The 24,013-nt window shown below is 36.4% G+C and overlaps 1 protein-coding gene across 1 annotated transcript in view; it reads right to left on the bottom strand.

Moving 5' to 3' along the window:
• The window catches only part of BBS9 (Bardet-Biedl syndrome 9), a 283,138-nt gene that overhangs the window by 35,751 nt on the left and 223,374 nt on the right, over positions 1 to 24,013 (bottom strand). The gene's annotated exons all lie outside the window — the stretch shown is intronic.

Here is a 24,013-nt window from a genome sequence, read left to right as displayed (position 1 = left end):
ATTAAATGGAAACCTAATGCATATAGTGCATACTAATAAATTGAGCTATTGTGGCTTGCAGAGGAGGACACCGAAGTTTTCCCCTATGTAGCAAAGGCTGCTGCAGAACCAGGAAAGAATTCTTCTCAAATGGATTAATTTCTATAACAACTACATGAATACTACAGAAAAAAATCCTGCAGATTCAGATGTTTAAATTAAATCTTAAAATTACCAAAACCTCTCCAAGAATCAGACAATTATATATCCCAAATAAAGTTTACTCAGTTTCCTCGTGAGTTTCCTCAATTTAGAAACAGCGGAAGAAAAACTGAAAGCGACTAAATGTATCCAGCATTTACCCAGTATTTGGAAAGACAGGGGTTTCTAAAGTGCTTTTCTGATGCTTGTTTAGGACATGTAATCTATTTTCTTAAAAATTATTACTGTCCACAAACATCAACAAAAGAAAACATCCATATTATTAAATATAATGTGAACTCAATTGGTTTGTTTGAAATTAACTCCAGCCATCTTGAAAATACCAAAGATACTTTTGTGAATACTGTGCCCCTTCCAGTCTTTCATGGGAAAATACACCTACTGTTGATATCTGCAATCTTGACAGTATGGATAATCACATTCTGATAAGATCATGTTGTCTGGGCACTGCAAAATTACATAGTTCTGTAGTCTGCTACAGGTTTTCCATTACATGCACAAAGAAAAGAGTAACCTGCAAATTCTGAAGCAAGTCAGGTCTCAGGCTGATGTCACTTCTCCTCCATATTATTCAAGTAAAATTTGTAACTAAAACCCAGAGTTTGATAAATAGACTTGAATACGAACTTTTTAAGATTTTAGAACCGATGTTTAAAAACCAGCAGAATAAGTAGGACATTAACACAAAAAACCCAAAACCATACAAACAAAAAAAAAACCCACCACAAATATATGGTCTCTTAATATATCGATTGTTTATTTCCTATATTCCAATTTTTCATCTCCCAAAAACTCTATTAAGGAGTTTATGCTTTTATAGAATTTTGACTATCCTAAATTAGGAATAAAAAAATTATAATGAAGAAAAAACATTATTAAGAAAAAAATATTTATGTAACTTGTTATTATATATTTGATCTGGCACACCAAATTGAAAAAACATCAACTATTATTTTTATCTTTTATCTCCAACATTATTGGTTCTTCTTCAAAACTTATAGCAGTAAATCATAAATATTTTTGTAGAACTATTTTTTCACCAACTAAAAATGGGAGAGTACAATAATAAGTTATTAAATTAAATCAGTAATGCATCCTTTAAAGGTGTATACTCACACTAGAGCAGCCCCATTCTCTTACAGCACTGATTATTGATTCAGTGGTATTTGAAAAAAAATGACACCATTTTACATTTTATATTTCCTGGAAAGTTTCCTAGGATGGCTTCTCACGAACAACGCTGCATTTAGTAAGAGACCAAACTTTCTCACAGTAGTCTCACAATGCCTCACAGTGAGAATGATGCTGAGATTGGAGAAGCCTGAGACAGTCAATCTACACAGTGCTATGGAATACCAGGTATATTTAAGAGTGGTAAGTGTAACACAATGGCTGTGGGAGTAGCGTAACTCTCTCCACATGCCACTTCCACTTCTGGAGAAAAATGCTGTGGGCTCTTTTCAACAAAATCTTCCAATTCTGTTCACATGATGAAGCTAAGCCCCAAAGAAACTTCACGTTACTGCCACAGAAGTGAGGCAGTGATCCACTGGCTGGATTAACCTCATGCATCTGTGTTCGTTCAGGGAAGTTAAAGTGATTAAGCAAAAAAAGTTTGAAGACAAATGCATTAAATAACATTTGTTACAGCTTGTATATTTTTAGCACCCTGGTGGCACACTCTACCATCATCCTAATTCCAAAAAGAGACCCTTCACAAGGGCAGTTTTGGTTTACATGCTTTATTTCTCAATCTTAAATAAATCCACTCTCACTTTCCTAATCATCCCTCTATACACAAGCACTCTGGAAACAATTCACTGCAATCCTTTTCCTTTCCTCTGTCTCCACAGAGAATTATACAGGCTACAGTTTTAAAGAAAACACAGTTTATGAGTCAAAAAGACTGTTTGGGGAAATACAAAGTAGATGACAGATGTGTAATACAATATGGAACTTGCATATGTGTATGTAGGGGCATACAGGTTAAATTATTGCCTGATGAATTTCCCATGACAGCGAAATATAGGCAGTCATTCTGACCTTTTAAAAGTTGTTCATTGGTGCTCTGGTGCTGAAAAACAATCATTAAAAATTATTTTCTGTAGTAAACAGATGGCTCACCTTTGCAAAGGAGATCTCAGATGTTCTGTATAATGACTCCTATATTTCCTTACATCCCATCATAAGGCAAGGAAAAAAGAGAAATAGCTGTAGTAGCCCTAACTCTGAGTAGGCTCTTGCTGTCAACCTTTTGGGTTTAGAACAGGTACACGCAATTTATGACAGATATTAGAAGAATGATTTTGAACACTACAGAGAAGCAAAGAGATCTATACTGCTCATGTACATTAGGTCACCTAAATCTCTGTTAAGTCAGTGAAAGGCAATCGAAGAAAGTAATAAATTTTTATTGGACACATCTTTTGGGAGTTTTGCCCAAGTAGCATTCCTTCTTTTCAGCCTGAGCAGGAAGCCAAAATACAGCATCCTTAGGGTATTTCTACTACAAAGAGAAAACTAAGAAAAAGTTGCATGTTTCTTTGAAGCGAATTCTCACAAATGCTATTATTTGCCTTTCACCCCAGATTCAGCCTCATCTTAGCTCAGTCTTTGCTTTTTCTGAGGCTCAGTTTTCATAACTGTGTGTCTACAATTCTCCACAGATTTGGTTTGTTTGTCTTCCATATATTTCCACAGAGAGAGGGAAGGCTTATTGGGAACTTTAATGGGTACCTCTGTGAAGATGTGGCCCCCAAAGACAAGCTACAGGCCTGCTCCTGGATCTCCGGGCTCCTTGGGTCTGCTGGCTTGTGCCACCACATTGCCACTCCAGCAATGCTGCAGTAAAGCTTCCTGTGCTGAAGGCACGTTCATTCACTTGCTTAGACATGGAAGCGTGTAGGCAATAGTCAGTAGGACTCCTGAGTCCACACATGTTTTGCTAAGAGTTAATATTAAGTGGCAAAATATCTCTGTATCTTGGCAGGAAACAACTTTCACCTCTCACCTCGCAGCTGACCCCACGGAAGCTTTACTTCTTCTTTTGCTAAATTAAGTCTTGCATTGCAATATAATAGCAGTACCACAAAAACAAAGAAACAAACAAGCAAACAAAACCAAACAAAAAAAATCAAAACAGAAAAACCCACCAAAGTCAAGATTAGGATTTAAGTTTTTGATTTGGATCAGAAAAACACTGTTGAAGAGCTGCTCTAAGATGTAAGATCTTAAGGCAAAATCAAGAGATTTATAATTATCTTACATGTACAAAAAAGTTAAATTGGATGCTTGCCATTCACACAACTACAAAATGCAGCACCTGGTGCCAAGCAAATGATGTCCACAGTTTAGACTGCAATTAACCACAGACAGCTTCACAGCCCAGCGCTGGAAGATGCTTTTTGTCTTTGAGATGCTCACTGAAGCTCAGACACTCTCATAAGAAACATTTGTAAATACTGCAGCAGTTTTCAGCAACTACCCAAATACTCTAATTTCACTGAAATGTACTGAAATCTGAATCTATCAAGAAGGATGTTTGGGGAATTTTCAAGGGGTGTGTGTTACAGACTACATATACCTTATTTTGAAATTAATGTTAATTTACCTTTGATGTCTGGTATCGGTAATTGGTTTTTCCAGATTCTCTGTAATTAATGTACTTGCATCTCTACACACACACTATTTTGATCATGGATTTACTACGTCTTTGAAGTAGAAAAACTCCCTTTTTTAAGCTAACACTACCCCTTTAGTATGGCTCTGGTACAAGACTACTTAACTAATCATTTCATTTTAATGATGTAATGAAAATACCACAAGGCTGTCCTTACAGTCCTAATTACTACTAAAGGGATCTATGAGGACACTTTAGAATATATTCATCCTGTACTCCATATACCATAAATTCAATTAGCAAGCTATACGTTAATACTTTGATTAATATACTTCAGAGAAATTAATTCTTCATTAGTGACAGGTATACTAAATACTTCATTCCTGTTTGTACCACTTGCCCTCCTAATTATGATTTATTCCAGGGATTAACTTAAAGACTTTGAAGTAACATAAGATTACTGTTGAGTAGCAAATACAAGCAAGATTTAACAGTACATATATTTATCATTCTCAAGAAGTTAATATGAACAAGTCTATCTATCTAAAATAAAAACATAGTTTTCTTTTCCAGACAGCAATCATCCAAGCTAGAGGCAACAGCAGAATTTTAACCTTGATTTTTTTTTGATTTCTTGCTTTATTATCCCAGCTTATGTATTTTCCTGTGAATTACATACCTCATGTCTCCATGGTTTTTTGGACTTAAGTTGTACTTAATTTTAAAAGGCTCCACACAAAAGGACAAGTTTAAACATTCTATATCATTAAATTAAATCCATAGGAATTTCTGAAGCAATTAAAAAAAAAACTCGGCCCCAAATATGGGGTTTTATAGACTTGGACTAAGTTCTTCTCTGTAGAATTCTTAACATAATTGTCTTCCTCCCAGATTTTCTCATTTTCTCTTTCCAGGAGGAGTCTGAATATGCTGTTAAAAATGAGCAGGTTGATTATTAACTATAATATTCAAGATCAACATTAACAACTACAATTTTCAAGACTGGCCTTCTTAAAGTAGATTTGCCTTTTCTGAGTCTTTTTTCAACCTGTCAAGAAAAGAAACCATTTCACTGCAAATGTATAAAAGCTGCATTATTTCACTGTCCACCAGCACAGATTTCTTTTTCTCTTACATTCTATTTATAAATGAAAACAGATGAACTCAATAAAACATAAGTCCACAGAATTATGACTTCCTTTATTCTAGTGGTAAAGAAGTTATACATAATTGGCTCATAATTTTATCCAGTGGTTGAAACTTTTTCTTGAAACCAAAAAAGGAACCACTCTTTAAAAACCTGATGGTTTCACTTCAGTGCAATCCATCCTATTTTCTGATGCTAGTGAACATGGGTTGACTAAACAGCACCCACATACTATATGTCTTGATACTCAGGAAAGTGGCTCTATTTCAGTCTCAAACCTGAAGTGCACACCATCACAGCGGATCAAGACAACTATTAGCTTATCGATAAGTAAGACAAGGTGGCCAAAGAGGATGGAGGCCAAATTCCCCTTTCACATCAATGTTATCAGGGAATTGAATCCCATTCAACAGAAAGCAGAACTTTGCCCTCTGTTATGCAAATCCAGTATTAATAAACAAATCACTCTATACATTTCATTGTTTTATGTCAAGTTTTATTTCAGGTGTACACTAGAGCTTAACATTTTGGTTTCCTGCCAAGACTCCGCAAAAACTGCTTTGTATTTTCCTTTTGTTACTTTTGGGTAAAACAATCAATTACCAAATGCTTCATGAGTAGGTAATAAATGCCAATTCTAAAAAGTGACTGACACAAATATATGGCAATGTACTGTATTTTGAAGACCCTAACCAAGTAAAAGTAAACATGAAAGGTCCTCCACACTAGCTCCAGAAGACAGGCCAGATCTTCAGGTCACATAAAATCAGCCAAAGTCCATTGACTTCAGTAGAACAGCACAACAGCACTGATTTTCACATAGAATGTGTTTCTGGCGTTCTAGAAAAGGCACTATTTCTTTCAAAGCATGAGAACACTATAATGCAAAGCCACTAATAATGTTAATGTTTCATTTGTTACCTGCTTTAGTTTTATCTAGCAGTTGACTTCATTATACAGAGGAATGGGGGGGGCAGGGGGGAGGAGGAGGAAGAGTAGGATTCAGCTTACCTAATGGTAATCATGCAAAAATTAGGCATCTACTCCAATAGAATAAAAGACTCTCCTTTGACAGATAATAGAGAAAGGAATTCACAACCACAGAGTAATCAATTTCTTTAGTAAGACATCCGTCTTAGAGCAGGATGATGTTTCACCCAATCCTACTTTCCTGCATAGTCTACAGCCTAAGCAGCGAGCACTGATCACATATCTGACTTTGACACTGTAATTGTGGAAAGTTGCTGATTTGGTTATTTCATTTTTCTTTTTCTTAGCATACCTGATGCTGAAAGACAAATCAGGCATAGTGCAGAATGTACATATTAGCTACTACATTATGAAATAACAATTATCAGAAATTCAGGGGTTTTTTAACTTATGTGGAACGGTATGAGTTGCAAATAGACAGGATGTGTAGTACTGGTTTTTTTTCAACAAATCAGTGAAGATAAGTTCCTTTAAAATCACAAAGAAGTATTGTTTCCATCTTGAGCTACAACATACTTAAATCATACAGCCACCTTGAAAAAATAAAATGGGAAGAGGTTATAAATTACAATCCAGTCATTAGCTCAAAGTTCTTTCCATCACGAGATCATACAGAATCATTTTTCCCTTTTTAATCTCTCCCACCATTCAAAAGAAATTAGTTTTGGAAAATTTTAATGCTATGAATACAATTGTGTGGATATATACGGAAATTCTACTTTTCAAGTCACTTAGGTCACTCAGCCAAAGACACACTGTTTTATAATGCACACCTTGTTGTGTGCTGTGACTTGCACAAAAATATTATTCATACAAAGTTTGTAATAACATACTTTTAGCATTATTATAATAAACATTGTTAACAAATGTTCTATAGTTGGCAAGAACAGTACTCCACCTTACACTAAGCTATTAGTCTTGCAGAATAAAGTTTCACTTCTAATAATTCTAAATCCAGATTTTAGATATGTTTTTGTGAAACTACTTGGAAATAAAAATGACCAGAGAAGCAGAAAAGATAAACACAAAATGAAGAAAAGTGGCATTAAAAATCAGAAATATTATGTTACAGATCAAATTAAGATTAGAAGTCATCAAGAAGTTTTCAATAGACTTTTTAAACTTGAAAATGTAAATTTTAGCAGTTCAAAAAACAAGGATTACAAAAATGCCTCCAGGCAGAAGATACACTTCAAAAAGGAGAGTCTTCAGGTCAAGAGCTGAATTCCATTATTTCTCCAGCTACCTGGACATTCCCTGCCTACCAATATATTGGCTCCTTGGAGGTGGTTGACTCATTCTATGCAACATTTTTGATAATTAAAATTCACTGGAGGTGAGAAGTCAAAAAATCTCTATTTCCTAAAAGAACTCAATGGCACAAACCTTCATTGTGGTCTTTCCCTCTCATCAATGCTTTATTTAAAATGAAACAATTTTAACAGAAGAGACTGAAAAAATATCAGTTCAAAATTATCAGCATAGCTAATGGTACAAACACATTCATCTGTCTTAAGAGAGCTATGGTCATACCTCTGCTTAGGTCAGTGAATAAATATCAACTATCAAAACACACCCACAGGCACAATTCAATTTGATTTTTCTCACTAATGTTACTTTGAAACTAAAACCATCTAAAAGTAAACTGAAAAGAACAAATAGCACTCCAGAGTCTACTGAAGGCATTTCATTAAGCAGGTATACCTGGATTTTGCACAGGTGAACCAGTCCTGACCCCTAACTTCTGCCCTTGGTGGGCAAGCTCCAGCCTGGCCACCTGAACTTGCTCCATTTCATTGGTATCCTTCCCTTCCCAGAAGTCCCAGACTGAATGCAGTACCTACATGTGGCCAAGTGTACCCAACAGGCGTCAAGAGGAAGGGGAAAAATATGGTCTCTCAGCCTATGTGCTGTGTTCCTGCCCATCAGGGGCTTGTTGCTGTTCTCCCTCTGCCAGGACATGCTGGGGACTCTGCTCCACAATCTGTCCAACCTCTGCAGGCCCTTCTTACCCACTGCTCCCAGCCAGCCCCTCCTGAGTATCACTGTAAGGGGTTAATTCTTCCTGCTGCAGCACCTCACAGTATCCTTGATGAATTTACTAACGTTCCTATTGTCCTTTTCCTCCAGCCTGCCAGGACCATCCTGAATGGCAGCCCTGACCTTCAGGGCCTCAGCTGCTCAACCCAATTTCATGCAGTGCACACCTGATGAGAGTACACTTCTCCTCCTCCTGATGGATGATAGAGATGTTCTATAGCATTAAGTCACAAACAAATCTCACTTGTGACTGACCTCCAGGCTGAGCATGACTCACTACATCTCTTTCACCAGTTTTTTGCTTACCTACTTGTCTAGGCCGCAAAGCCCCAACTTGGATACCCCTTCTTTTTGGGTGGTTATAGTACAGAGCTATGTTCTCATGTCATTTCTGTTTTATTCTTCAAAACTCCCCAATTACAAATGGTAAAAAAGGAGACCTAAGACACAGAAGCCAAAGCTTCTTTAAGGAATTTATCTTGCTACTGAGCTATACATCATAATTTATACTCCAAAATATGATCTATCATTTGGACAATTAATTATTTTAGAGTATTCCTTCAATTTTGCTAAATATTGCTATAGGAATTAAGAAAATCATTGCCATAGGAATTAGGTACATACAGTTCCTAGTTTCTTCCCAGCCCAGCTTGGTTACTAAGACTGCCACACTAGCACCAGCACCACTTGGTTCAGCAGATTAAGGCTTTATACCTCTAATACATAGACAAGAGTCTCTCGTGGTATCTAAATGCAGGTTGCATTATAACAAGTTGTGCATCTGTCTTGTCAGAGATTTTGTCAAAAAAATGTTTACTATTTAGATCATTATTTCTTTTCAGTTTGAATGACTTGCAAATCTTCTTTCTCAGCAAAACTATGGTATCAGCACCATGCAAACAAAGCAGCTAAACAGAATTGCAGTAAGTGTCCCATTTAAGGGTCAACTTTCAGTTTGCTAAGGACTCCAAAGAGTAACATAACATATAGTATGTAGTTTTCAACAAGAGCCTTCTATTCCCAACCCCCAATTTCTTTGAGCCCTTGGAAGGCTATCCAATTTAATGGTTACATCAGGAATCTTAATCCCTCCTGACTTGACTTTAAGCACTCTTCTGATTAGATAATCCAGACTGCATGAAGTTCCATTTGTTTTCTTTGTTTACAAGAAATATCTTCACAACAGTAGAAAGTATGTTCTCATTAACTACAAAAAATGGAGTCCATGAAATAAAATAGGAGATGCACTGAAAGAACAACTTTTGTTTTCAGTTCTATACAAGGAAACACTTAAATTGGGATATATGAGCCATCTTGGAAAAGTCAAGGTTATGAAAGAACTGACACTTTGCTCCTGCAGCAAACTCAGGCAGACGCAGATGCAGCCCAGGACTACAACTGCTAGTGGATCCAGTTCTTTTTGGGAGCATAGCTTCAACCTTTTTGGTCAGCCATATTAAAATTTTTGCACAAAGATAATATTACCTTCTTTTTTGTACTTGACTCAGTCACTATTCACTTAAGAATGGTGTAAGCCTCCAAATTAAAAAAAGACAACCAAAAAAAACCTGATTTCTTGGCCAGTTTGAAACACTAGACTTCCCTCTTGATTTATGAGAGTCACTTTCGCCTTTTTGGCATAACCTGTTGTAAGGCCAAACAACAAAATAATCCTCTGATCTCCTTATTCCATTGAAAATAATTGCTTTTTCTTTTTTTAAAGAAGAATTTGAGGTGGTTCTCTTGATCAGATACTAGTGAGAAAATAACCTATGGTGGAAAAAAATGATGCTGAGAGAGCCTTTGATTCCATCAGTGACTCAAAGCAAGGTCAGAAGCATTATCCATAAAGTCATGAGCTTTCTGGTCATTTTTGCTAAAAAAGCATCTTTAAAGGAGGAGGGAGGAGAAGAGTCAGCCAGGAAGCTACAGAAGTCACTCTAAGATGAGTGAGAACTGGCTGAAACTGGAAATAGCACCATGAGGGAAGAAATTCCTAGGGACAGAAAAATCATCCCTGTGTATGCCTTGGGAAAGGGAAGAATCACCTCTGTAAGACAATTAGTTCAGCTACAAAAAGTCTGAAAAATGGGTAAGACTCAGTGGTTTCCGCAGTCACAAGGAATTCCTTTTCATAAGAGAAAGCCTCAGCTCCTCTATTTTTTCAGTATAGAAAGAAACTACAGATGTTTAAAGAATAGACTTTCAGTCCAGCTTTGGCTGTTAATAACAAGCTGAAATCCCAGAAAAAAATAAAGTACCACTTAAAACCTTTCAAAACATCAGCTAAGATGGAAACAAGATTCAATTGCTACTACTCCTCTTTGTATTCTAGCCACATCCTTAATAAAAATCTGCCTAAGCCCCTGCAGCACTTGGACAGTACTTAAATGCTCACTTCCTCTTATGTCATTAATATAACTGCCTATGGAATTCACTGTCACAGAGGAAGAATTTAACAGAATTTCCAGATACATTAGACTGTCTTTGATTTAAATACTGAAAACTATGCAAAGATTAAGATTCATCAATGGGATTACTCTTCTCTGAAAAGCTACTGAAAAGGTGAATGCTCTTTTAATCAAGCAGCAGGTCAGGTTCTTTGTATTCACTGCTAGAACAAATCCTCCATGACTGCCTCAGTCTTCCCTTCTGTCATACAACCTCTACTCATTTTTAGAATTAATGTAGTCTTTGGCTGCACTTTACAGTAGGTGATGAATCATATCTGCTTTTCTCTAGCCACATTATATCCAAGTTACCAGAAAAAAAAGATTAGTCAGGAGTGCAGACCACAGCATTAAAAGAATAAGTGTCTTGGATTTTTTCTTTGTAAGAAACATTAGAAGTGGGAAGCCAGAAGTGAGCAGGTAACATTAGGAAAGCAAGCTCATTAGAGAAATATATAGCAGCAGTTCTAACTCAGAGCTTTGAATGTTGCACAAAAATCGTTGCAAGCCTCAGATGGCACCCCACATGCAAGTGATTCTGAGAGTCATCGTCTTAATTATTCAAATTGAAATATGTGCAAATCTTGCATAGACACATTCACATACACTAACTTCATAATGAACAAAAAACCAGCAATATGATCAGTAAAACACAATGGGAGCCTCTCGACTTGTGTTCAAAGGCCCAAACTGAAAATAATGCACTTACAGTTTGAACTCTGCGACAGAAGTAGGTAAGTTCTCCTGGCTGTGCCTTCATAAAGAGGTGATAATTCTAGCACTCAACAATGCTCCACGAAAGAAGTTCCAAAAATGCCACCATGAACTCATATATCACTGCCCAACACAGGATGTACTTAATGCTCATCAGTGCACCTACCTTTCATTAACACCTTCCTTTAGTTGCTCAATTTACTAACACATGATTCATTACTGTCAGAAAAATATCTTGAAACATTCTATGATCCAAGTTATTATTGTAATTGGCATCAGCCTAAGCCACATTCACTATTCCACAGCTAACTGTGAGCATCAGATGTGATTTACAAGTCCTACATTTCTGAATAGAGGTATGAAAAATATAACACTTTTCTGTGACTTTAGTTGACTTTCTGGTTTGGTTCCAGAAACAGTTTGTGCTCTGGCTAGGACAACTCACAGCACTTGCCTGTGTCAAAATCCTATGACACATTCAGCACCTTCAATTCCTATCAAGTTGACAGCACTTTGATCTTCAACTTTATTTCACCCCACACAAAACATTTGGCAGGTTTGTGAGTAGGCACTGCTTGTTTCGTTCTTTCTCATGAAAATGATAATGCAAAGTCATCCTGTCTAGTTTGTAACCCCGGGTGCAATCAAGAACTTCCTGAAATTTTTCCATTGTGTTGTTTTGCCTTATTTGAAGAATATAAACAGAAATTCGGTCATAAAGGTGAAACAGCTCGCTGTGAAATCTCTGATCCCTTCCAGCAATGTCTGTAAAAACTTACACATTAACATTTGCTTTTCTAAATCACTCACTAGCCTTTCCATAAGGAAAAATAAATCATCTTCACTAATGACCACTAATCATCATACTGGGTTAAAAAAAATTTCTCAAGTCCATTTTCCCTTTGATTTTTGTCTTTGGGGAATTGGTTCCAGTTAATACATAGCACACCCCTTGCTTGACTAACCAGCATTGGCTGGAGGTGATTTATCCGACTGCCATTACCTAGGTAATTTGCCATGTATCATTACACTGTTGACCAGTGATTTGGGAGTCCCAGCAGTATCCCTGGGATGTAAAACTAGTGAGAACCTACTATATGAAAGCTGGAGTTATTATACTGCTCCTCTCTGAGCTATTTAAGCTACTTTTAGGAGACCCTGGAGCTTGCTCCTTCAAGTGCAGTATTTATTTTCCATGACAGTTACAGACTTAAAAGCTCAGGGCCCAATCCAAAGACTCTTGTAGTGAGCGGTGAACTTTCTTTGCTTCACATCAAGGCTTCACACGCCACTCGCAGAAGCTACGGCCACAATAGGAGCCTGTTCTGAAGACAGAAGGGATGGTTCAGGAGGGCTGAGCATTTTCACTTCCCCCTACTGCTGCTAACAGCTGGGGAGAGCAGGAACATGCTGTAGAGCCATTCCAGTGCCAACTCATAAACAGGTACAGAGGGAGCAAAGAAGACCCTGGACTTCAAATCCCCTATTTTACAATTTGCAAACAGTTCATTCTTTTGTTCTTTCTCACTGACACACAGAAGAGTCATTTGGGGCAAGTGCCTTTTTTTTTAAAAAATAGATTATACAAATTTTCCCCAAGAATGAGAAATATTTGAGTCTCAAAGACCAATTAAAATGTTCTTTTCTTTCTAACTCTTCAGGATTTTGTGTAGGAAATAATTCCTACACAAAGTTTGAAAATATCAGCTGTGACTTTACACTTACGTGAATTTTACTAAGTTAAAAAAAATTGGGGACCCAGACCATTCAGGAAAACATTGGGTAGCTTCTGCAAATTATCCTAATCCACAAACTAAGGATTTAAAAACAGAAAAATATCTGATACAGGAAATTTTAAAGCAACTTTAGACATATTTTATACCTCAATAATTGTGAATACTACTTTTCTGTAGTACAGAGACTGTTTACAGAACTATGAATCTGTGATTTATCCATTGGATTTGCTTGGTACTTAAAAAAATCTCATTTTGTACATTTAAAACATCTGTTGTTCTGAACGTTCCTAGCAACAAGAAGGGAACTAAATCCAAAATCAAGATCATAATATGGCTCAATCACTCTTCAGTTTTACTTCTGTATTAAAGCTGCTTTGGGGTTTATGAGCCAAAGAAAGTTTGTCTCATTACAAAAAGGAAATGAACATACACTTTGAAATGACTATTTACAGAACAGATTGTCATCAGACTAAGAGCTGCTGCTTTCAGTAGCTAGAACAGACTAATGACATAATACTGAAAGCTATCAAAGTAATATGATATAAAATAAAACAAAAATTAATTAAAATTGTAATTCTATTATTACACAGCTATTTTTTATATTTTTTCCCATTTAATATAATAGAGATTAATCTGGTTTCACTATATTAAATATGAATTCTCTGTCTCAAAAATGGTAAAAACCAATTCCTTTTAAGACCAAGGATGCAAAGTTCTCTTCTTTTCACTATAGAGGTATTGAAAAACTGAAAGTACTTTTATAGCTAAAGAAAAACAAGAAGAGCAGTAAAATAAAATCATTAAAAGGTTCCTTGATTTTTTTTCCCCAAAGATCAGAAGGAAGGAGAAAAGAAAAAGAAAAAAATAAACGGAAAGAATTAGATTAAGAATTACTTTTATGTATGAAGATGTATATTTTTCACATAACAGAATGAAAGCAACTTCCTAAAACATTTATATTGTCTATTTCCAGACCACGCATCCTCCTTTCAGTTGGCCTTTCTCTTGACTCCAAAGCTGGCTGTAGGATCTTTCAGCTTGAATATCCTTGTTTCACACCTGCCTTACAACAGTGACACATGTTTAAGTTATTACATTATGCACGTGTTCATATGACATGCCAGGAGTTAATGTTTCTGATCTGTAAAGAAAACAATGGCTTCCTATTACCAGTTAACCAATACATTCTGCATGTGAGTGCACTGCAGCACAACTGCTGGGAAATTTTATGTACCACATACACTTCCTTGACCAGTGCCAATATTTCCCCCTATGTGTAGTTTTTACACTCCACTTGTACAAACTCTTCCAAGGATTGCTCTACCTTATTCATTCCACAACACAGATATAAGCACACCTTGGGCATGGCAGCTGCAGACAATCCTTTTTTTTAAGAATTCCACCAAAGGGTCAGCTATGCTTGTTAAGATATTTAAGGTGTCCGTTCTATTTAAACCAAGTCTAAAACAAATTTTTTTGAATGGAGTCTAGTAAGAGAGAACAATTCCGCATAAATGAAAAACATATGGAATTGTTCAAAAGGTCAACTATGTAAAAACGTGTTATATACGGTGTTTATAGGTATTTTATTCACAGACAAGGCTGGCATTGGGGTTTTATTGATATCCTGGTGAAAAGCACATTAATCAAAGGGTTGCAACCCCCTTTTCTCTGCATTTTAATGAAGACCACGAAATAGCACAGTAACATACAATTATTTTTGAAACATATTAACTTGAATTTAATTTATATTATGCTTTGATTGTAAATCACCTCTGGCTTTGTATCCAGATATTTACAGGTAACCTGTTCATATATGCCATGCCTGTTCATATGCCACATGAACATTTCTGAACCTCACAACTGTGATTACAGATCCAAACCAGAATCCTATACTATACTAGTCCAGGCTCAACTCCACTCAAAAGTGCTGAATATTTTACCACAACTAACTTGATAATCCATCAAAATAGTAAATACAGTCTCAGATTTTGCTGTGTTCGAGAACATTCAAGATTTGACCAGAAGCAACTAGACTAAGCCTAAATATGAAAGTCCAAAGGAAATAAAAAGCTACTGCATAGTGAAGACCTGAAGATACAAAATCATTTATGCACAGAAAGCAACTTAAGAAAGGGAGAAGTTTGTGCCTGCACATCACCTTTGCTTTCAGTGAAGCCAATGATATGATTGTGAATAAAATATGATGCAGTATGGTGTCTGTACATTGACTGTATGAATGCAGCACATGACATTTCTAGGGCCATTTACGTTTGGCCCTAGGAATCATGCCAGTTGTGCACAGAGCACGGTAACCAGTAAGAAAGTGCCAGGCACCAGCTTGGTACTCCTGGGTACCAGTTAGGAGCCTCAGTAGATGGAATTCCCTTCAATCACCTTGGTAACTGTCCTTATCCAGCTGCACCTCTACTGCATTTAAGGAACCAGGAGCCCTACAGGGAATGCACGAGCAACTACAACAGGAAGTTGTTAGCTGCTGGGCTCAGCAGTCAGAAATCTGCTTTCCATTTACACCTGCTCCAGCCAAAGCCTGTAGAACAGAAACAAGCCCTTGATTGAGGTTCAGAGGTGTAATAGTAGGTGTGATTGTAGAATACAGAAAACCATTTATGGGTAACGTTCTTTTTAACGTCCTCTATTTAAGAGGCAACCATGGATACTGGATTTTGTTCATTTTAAAACGTTTTAAATCAACAGGCATACATGGTGCAAAGGGTCAAATTTGATGAGAGATACTTGGAGTAAAATTGATGTTATAGATTGATGTATTTGCTCTCTATATTTCTACCTGTAATAAACACATTCAATATGTAACACTGGGCTATATACATGCATGCAATAAATATTTATATTAACTAGAGAAACAATATTGTTCAATCTTATTTTCCATCTACTAATTTCAGACTTGGAACAAAATTTTATCCAAATTTTAAAAAATCCACTGAAAATAGGAGAAACTTTGATCATAGAAAGTATTCTATCTGCAATTAAATATTCTGCAATGGATACAAGCAAGAAAATCTGAATACTAAATATTTAATTTTCAGACTTGGAGGGAGAGAGGGATATAAAAAAGAAAAAAACCTGAAATGAAGATCATCTTCTATGTTCATTAATTTCATTTGCAACATGTCCAAAGAGCAGCCTTTTTTCAGAGATATCATAGAAACAATATTGATCTATACAATTTCTGAAAACAGCAGAAACCTCAATAAAAATGCATGGACTGTTCAAATTAGGTAAAATTAAAATGCTTAATTTGGGGCCAACAGGTGCTGAAAATGCTCCACTCATATGCACTCATAAAAAGAGAAGATAATTAACCCTCCAATCTCAATGTTAACATCCAAACTACATAAATTCCACCATTTACATCAACAGACACTTCAGGTTCCATGTCAGTGTTCAAGTTATTTCAATACTTTTTTTTAACCATTGATTATTGCACCAAAAATGTAAGGTATCTACACATCAAAGCATGAACCCACATGAGTATATTCAGAATTTTAAATGTAGTATTTATGACATTGATTTGAAAACATTTTGCTCAAAGCACACCTAGAAATAGAGGAAAAGGCATGCAAATGTTGCTTTTTTAAATGGCCATTAAGATTTATTATTTGCTATGATAAATTCTTTTGATGAAATCTTAAAAGATTTATCTTTTAAAATATATTTTTCTACTAAATGTACTTATTCAGATTTTTAATCCTAAATCCTAGGAAACATCCCTCTGCATCCTTCTCATATTTATTTCAAATACAACTGACTTATCTACTCCATTATTTTCATTAATTATGTTTAGCATATACTCCAATAATTGAAAATAAATATATAGTCCCTGTTTCTTCTCCAGTCTTTATACTATTTAAAACATTTTTTCATCCCATAAATATGATAAAGCATAAACACATGCACACAGCACTTCTCTATGCTCTAAGTATCAAATTGGCAGCTGATGACTAAAAAAGAAAACATTCTAGATTTGAAAATTCTTCACAAGCTACTGAAACTACCCTCTAGGAAATACTAGGCATGTTGATACACAGCAGTCTTCTCTTTGTATCCTATATAATTATTTACATCTGTGCTGGTGCACATATATTGACTAATTCAGCACAGAGAAAAATCCCTCACCCAAGGAAAACAATATTTTTCTGTCAGGATCCGTAATCTGAAGTGGCATTGACCACTAAATCACTAAATGGTTATTTCACAGATTTTAGGGACTGATGAAGTTTAGCGCAATTCAGGACTCTCTATGTGCAAAATGCATATTGCGTTTGACCCTTTCTTCATTACCTTCTTCCTCTTGTTCAGCTAATCCTGAGACAATTTCAAGTCTCAAAGATCTCAGAAAACTGCAGCTTGAAGAGAAAATACTGTAGCTACACAACTTTCAAATGACTTCCTTATTCTACCTCTTGGACTTTTTTTTCCTTCTTTCCTTGCATAGTACCAAACTTCTACATAACAGTTAATAAAACTGTTCAGAAATAAAACTGTTCTTCTCTCAGTAAATTATCTGTAAAAATGCATCATTCACAGCTGCTTTATTAACCTAGGCCAGATTAAATGTGGCATTTCCGGTTATCTCAAGGGTCAAGTCACAGTCTGAATGTACCTAAGATGCTTCTTAAAAATTTGCTGTGCACAACTGTGCACACACTTCCCACATCCATGCCTGTTCTTCCATTCTTCCTTTTTCTTGACCTTTAGACCGTCAATAAGACTAGTTCCTAAACCAAAATTACTTTCTGTGTGGCCATGATTTCTTCTACAGTTATAATTTTGACCTCCAAACTCCTTAGCAAGTCACATTTAATCAGAGAAAGTACAGATAAAATTTAATTAAATGCCATACGCAAACTAAAAATCTTAAACAATTCAAGCAACAGTTGTCACTGATATTACAAAACTTATTCTAAGGGAATCCAGTTTGGGAGAATACAGTGCCTAAGATGAATGATCAACCTTCTTGTGACGCACATATAATTAAATTAATATGCCAGGGTAAACTTCCACACAGAAATATGCTTGAAAATAGAATTTCAATGAGGGCCAATATTCAGCCTACAAGAATATAAAATTTGAAATGCAAGAGAGATTTCAACAGAGGAACAAAACCCAAGCCATTAAACATTGCCAGTGAGGGGAGGATGATATATATGAAAGGAAACAGAACTGAACTGGAGTTCATGGAATTTTTCAGAGACAGAATGAAAACAATGTAAAAATGGGACAAAGAATGAGAAGAGTTACATAGTTCAATCACATGGAGTAGGATTTGGTACAGGACATGTTTCCAACATTGAAACTTCACAAGCTCACTTTCTGGGATTTGAGCTGAACAAGATTTGCAAAAGTCCTTAAAAGTAACTTTGCTCTTCCTGAATAAAACCCCGAAACTTACATTAGTCTCGAAAACATACTAACTCTTGAAGCATGCATTTGAACCACACACATTTTATTCCTTACAATTTTCATTCAACTCATTTATGTGGGGGAATGGGTGATCTGCAAGAATTTTTGGAAGCCTTATCAGAAGACATAAAAAATACAGATACTGGGAATAGGAAATCTTATAATGAAAAGCATGACACACAGCTCAAAACCCTGAAACCAAACTGTTTCCCCAAAACATCTGGCTTTCTTTTGTGGGATTTTATGTCCATAATAATAAATAAGTCAGGTTTAGGAGTGCCAGTTCATTAACTATTTAAGAATGTCTAAGGCACAGCAGCTGCCTGGATCTCACAGCATGTCCAAATAGACCGAATGTTCTCTGTTGGTAACAGTATATTCAAATACAAGTATTACTATTGTGGATTGATACTAATAAACACAGGTTTAATTTTAAATGGAGTTTAAAATCCATTTCCTTCCCTTACCATTTGTTATTTATTTTTTAGCTACTGAATATTCCTGGACAGTTAACAAAAATCTTAAACATTTCATCACTTTGCAGTACTGTTGAAGGCTTCGGATGTAACAGTACAATATTTCTGAATTAAAGTTACTTTTTTGACTCAAGTACGTAAATACATACCATGCCTGTATATTTTTCTTTTGAAACTTTCATTTAATTCATGCCTTACAGTTTCAACTCACCAATTCCTATCATCTGCACTGAGGCTGAGGAACAGTAAAAGAACAGTCTTTTAATGTCACCACTCCTACTTCTTACTCTCTTGAATACATTTTTCTTTTTTATGAGTCCATGAAGATGATTAAAAAGACAATATTTTTCATCTGGATTTAGTTTTGAAAATGTGTAAACTCCATTTCTGAAATTAGGAGATCTTCACAACCAGCTAATGAGGGGTTTTGATCCTTTGGGGAATCATTTTGGATTAGGCCACTAGGAATTTTACTGCTTTAAAGGAAATCTCTGGGTAGCAGGAGGACAATCGAATTGTTAATAAAACTTGTTTTAGAGAATCATTGCACATCAGGTGCAGCATGGAGAAGGAAAAGAAGTTAACTGTAGAGCTGTAAAGCTGTGAGTGCTCTTCGCTAAGACCCAACAGCTGTAAACAGTTCTCACAGTCTATTTATCAGGTTGGTTAGGTACTGGAATTTAGAGTCAATTACGAAGACTGTATTTTCATAACTAACTGTTTCAAGTAGTTGGACTAAGTAAGTAGGCTAGGGAAGAGAAAACTCCTCAAAAATAGATGCATATGATCATTGTAACGTTTAAAAGAGGAGATGCGTTCTCTGCACACGACATATAAAAAGACAAATACATAAATATGTTTGGAAAACATGCAAATCTCATAAAATACTCCAGTGTCATTAAATAGCCTTCTCAAAATTAGAAACAAGAGTAGATAAAGGTGGGGCATATTTTGAGGACCTAAAAACCTTTTGAAAAGATGATACCAGCCTTCTGCTCATGGTGAGACTGAATCCAATCCAAGGCAAAGACTTAGAGCAGTATGCTCCAGCATTGCATTCTAGGATTTGGCATATGATTGGAATTCTTCAAACATTTTTACTGTGATATAAGGATGACAATCAAAACAATTTCAGCCAAAAAGAAAGTCATTTTCTTTTACAAAATATTTTAACCATCTGGAATTTTTTGAAAATCATTTTATAATCCAAAACACAGCCTGCATCAAAACTAAGTTAACTAAATGGAATTTTTCTTGTCCTCCAAGAATTACCAAATAATTAGGGTTGGAAAAATCCTTTAAGATCATCAAATCCAACTGTCAACTCAACACAGTCAAGTCCATCACTAAAACAGGTCCCCAAGTACCACACTACATGTCTTTTAAACAACTCCAGGGACAGTGACTCAACCACTCCTCCAGGCAGCCTATACCAATGCTTGACAACCCTTTGAAGAATTTGAAAGAAATTGAAGAATTTCTTCTTAATATCCAATCTAAACCTTACCTGGGCACAACTTTAGGCCATTCTGCTCATCCTGTCACTTATTACTTGTGAAAAGAGACCAATCCCCACCTGGCTACAGCCTCCTTTTAGGTAGTTATAGAGAGAGATAAGGTCCTCCAAGAGCCGTTTTTTTTCCAGGCTTTAGACCAGCTTCCTCAGCCATTCCTCATCAGATTTATGCTCCAGGCCCCTTACCAGTTTTGTTGCCCTTCTCCAGACACACTCCAGCATGTCATTGTCTCTCTTGTAGGGAGAGGCCTAAAACTGAACACAGGATTTGAGGCGGGCATCACCCAGTGCTGTGTACAGGGTGACAATCACTGCCCTGGTCCTGCTGGCCACATTATCGCTGATCCAGGCCAGGATGCCACTGGCCTTCTTGGCCATCTGCGCACATGCTGGCTTGTGTTCAGCCAGCTGGTCACCAGCAACCCCAGACCTTTTCCATGTGGCAGCTTTCCAGCCACTCTTCCCCTAGCCTGTACCACCGCGTGAGGTTGTTGAGACCCAGGTGCAGAACCCAGAACTTTGCCTTGTTGAACCTCATGTAATTGGTCTCAGCCCATAATTCCAGCCTGTTGAGATCAAGTTCTGTGAAGTTTACTTGATACATGCTCAGCAAGCCACCATTTCAGTAGAGGCAGCTCATGCTCCCTGAAGGGCTTGTTAGGTACTCAGCTCAACCCTCCCTATCAGAAATGCAGAAATGCCCACCTTCTCCAGACCAGCCTACAATCTGCTTCCTTAAATTATTTCAGACAAGACAAGTAAGCTTGACTTAGTAATTTAAACTGTAGGATTTTGCTAAGTAAGGTCATTTTGTCTGAAGCAGTTTAGACTGCATTCAGCAATTAGCTCCACTCACAAATCTAAATTGTTGCTAATTACTGACAAGGAAAAAAAGAGGGGGGAAGAGGGAGAGAAAAATAGTGCTTATCTGTGAAAAGGTTACAGATTATTTCTTTCACTGAGGGGCAGAATAAAAACGCGCGTTTGCAATCCATTAGAAAATGGCACTTGTGAATTCTTAAAATGCATATTTCAGGGAATAGAAATCTTTGGGAATGAAAGCCTGTCTGGATTGATTAAATCATCAGATGCAAAGTGTTAGAATTGCCAGTCTTGTTTCCCTGTTTAATCTCTTGTTGAGGAAGTCCCCAAGGCACTCTTTAATTGTGTTTATACAGCAAAGCAATGATATATCACATGTGGCAGTACAAAAATATTTTCATGCTGATTCTATAGGTTTGCATAACTCTGATTAAGGTACTTTTCCTGTTTTAACTTCACAGATTAACTTTTAAATTTAAATTTATAACTGAAGATTTGCAAAATTTACACTTACACAATTAAAGAACACTTTAAAAAAATTATACTTGATTCACTTTCATTTTCATTGCATTTTTTTTTACGTGATATAAGATGTGATGCAAACATTTATTGTGCATTTCTTTCACATACCCTCACAAACAAAAGCAAGTTTGTTCCCCTGGTTATCACCCATTCAGGCAGCAGGGTACACAAGATTAACTGCAAGCCTATGCAGAGACCTAATTCCCAGTATCTCTTATGAAATGCAGACTGCAATAGTTTTCTATTTTACTCACTTGTCACAATGCCTCACAGTTTCCAAGGGTTTGTTGTTTGTTTTTTTTTGTAAAGCCTGACAGATGTGAAAGATTTGAAGTATTTCTTTTGGTTTTTGTTTCGGCTTCTTAATTGTACAATTCAACATTGTTCAAAAGAGTCTTAGGTGTGGCCAAGAAAAAACCTTTAATGGTCTCCATTGCAAATGGAAAGGGGAATAATTCAGATTGCAATCTAAAAAAAATTACAAATGTTTTTGAAAGGAGCACCAACTAAAAAATTTCTGTATTGTTTGAATAGGATGAAGTACATTGGAAGCTGCTAACTCAGACAAAAAAAAAATACATTTCCCATAAATACTTGAGTTTGTACTTGTGTTGCCGCACTGCCATGTGAAAAATGAGAAGATAATCAAACTGCAGCCCCACCCCAAGAAAAACTAGTCTGAAGAAGGATAATTTGTTGGGTTTAGCTCCCCATAAACAGACTCCATACACAGCAATACAAAACATAGATTTTTACAAACAAGGAAAAGGCATCTCAAGCCTCAAAAGTGGAAACAATCATACATTCCTACAAGGATCTCAGGTTTTGTTTGTAAAGTTGCAGCTAACAGAGCACTGCAACATCTTGTTTATATCTATTTTATCCACAAAGATACCCACTTTTATCTATATACTGTATGTATAAATGTTTATGGATACCCTAATGCTACATTCTGCAGACTTCAATTCAAGAGCATTAAGCATTGTTTAATCTATTCTGAATTTGAGTAATAATGAGAATCACACCGGAGTTTCTCACACTTAGCATGTGCAACAGGTATATATTTTCAGATATGGTTTTATGGCAGACAAGGTACATAAGGGAGTGAAAGTTACTCAGGCACACTCCTATAGATTTTGCAGACTTCAGGATCACATACAAGACAGGAGTTGGACCCCCAATAAATTACAGGCTCTTTTTCACTTTTAGAATACATTATTTTCACTAACATTTATGGAGCCCAAACAACCAGTCAACATGAAACACTTCTGTTCAAATGATGCCATACAGCCTGTGCAGAGACCTCTAAAACCTGCCATGAGTATTACACACCACACTTCTGACACAACAGTGTAAAGCCATCAGTGATTAATCCCAACTGGTTTCTTCCACTGCCAACACTCCTCAAAGTAAGATGTCCTTATCGGTGTGTGTACCCTGTGCCACCTTCCATACTGTGACAGAGCATATCAAAGGCTTTGCATGATTTTTTAAAAAGCAGTTTAATAAAAGCAAATGAGCCAGCAGGTTTTTAAAAAAAGAAGAGCTCTTGGCACCCAAATTCCATTACATTTCAAAGGAATTTAAGACCTCAACTCCCTTAAGGTCTTTAATGTAGGTTAGCAGCATACCATTTATTAAAACAGTGACTATTTGATCCCCGCTTGTGTAAAAAAAAGACGGGCACCAAGAGGCAGCTTCAGCATCCTGAAATCATGATTTACAAATATCAATTTAACCTTATATGTGGTGCCTGCACAGTCATTACCTAATAACTACTTTATTGCTTCCTGGCAGGGGCCTCCTTCACTGTACCAAAGCCACTAAATAATACACTCAGGCTCCCACATCTCTTCCACATCATGGGTCTGTCACTGGATCACTGACCAGGCAGTTGTCATCCTAAGATGGGAATAGTTCCAAAAAAAGCTGACTAGACTAGGTATGACTTATCTTCTTTGGAAAGAGCTCAGTAGAATTTTCATAGAGTGCTATCAGATCAGTTGGGTGCACCTAAACCAATTTTTTTAATATATTCACTTTACAACTGTAAAAATACTCCTAGCACTGTACACTGCCTTTGAGGGAATGAGATATTTGAAAAGTGGATGCTCCCATGTTTTTCAGGATACATTAATTCCAAGCCTAGACATGGATGGCTCTTCAATGCCACCTAGGCAATTTTTCATTCTTCAATTCAGCAGTTCTTCTTACACTGTGAAGGAAAAGCAACTGCCATTCTTATTGCCCAAGCAGTAAAAGCCTATAACTTTTAACACAAAAGCACAGAACAGGAGGTAACTACTCCCTCAGTGTAGATCAGCAAGACAGAAAC

This window comes from Agelaius phoeniceus, chromosome 1 (genome assembly GCF_051311805.1).
Source record: "Agelaius phoeniceus isolate bAgePho1 chromosome 1, bAgePho1.hap1, whole genome shotgun sequence".
Taxonomy (NCBI): domain Eukaryota; kingdom Metazoa; phylum Chordata; class Aves; order Passeriformes; family Icteridae; genus Agelaius; species Agelaius phoeniceus.
Note: the sequence above shows the minus strand (reverse complement) of the source record. Positions and strands in the feature narration are given on the sequence as shown.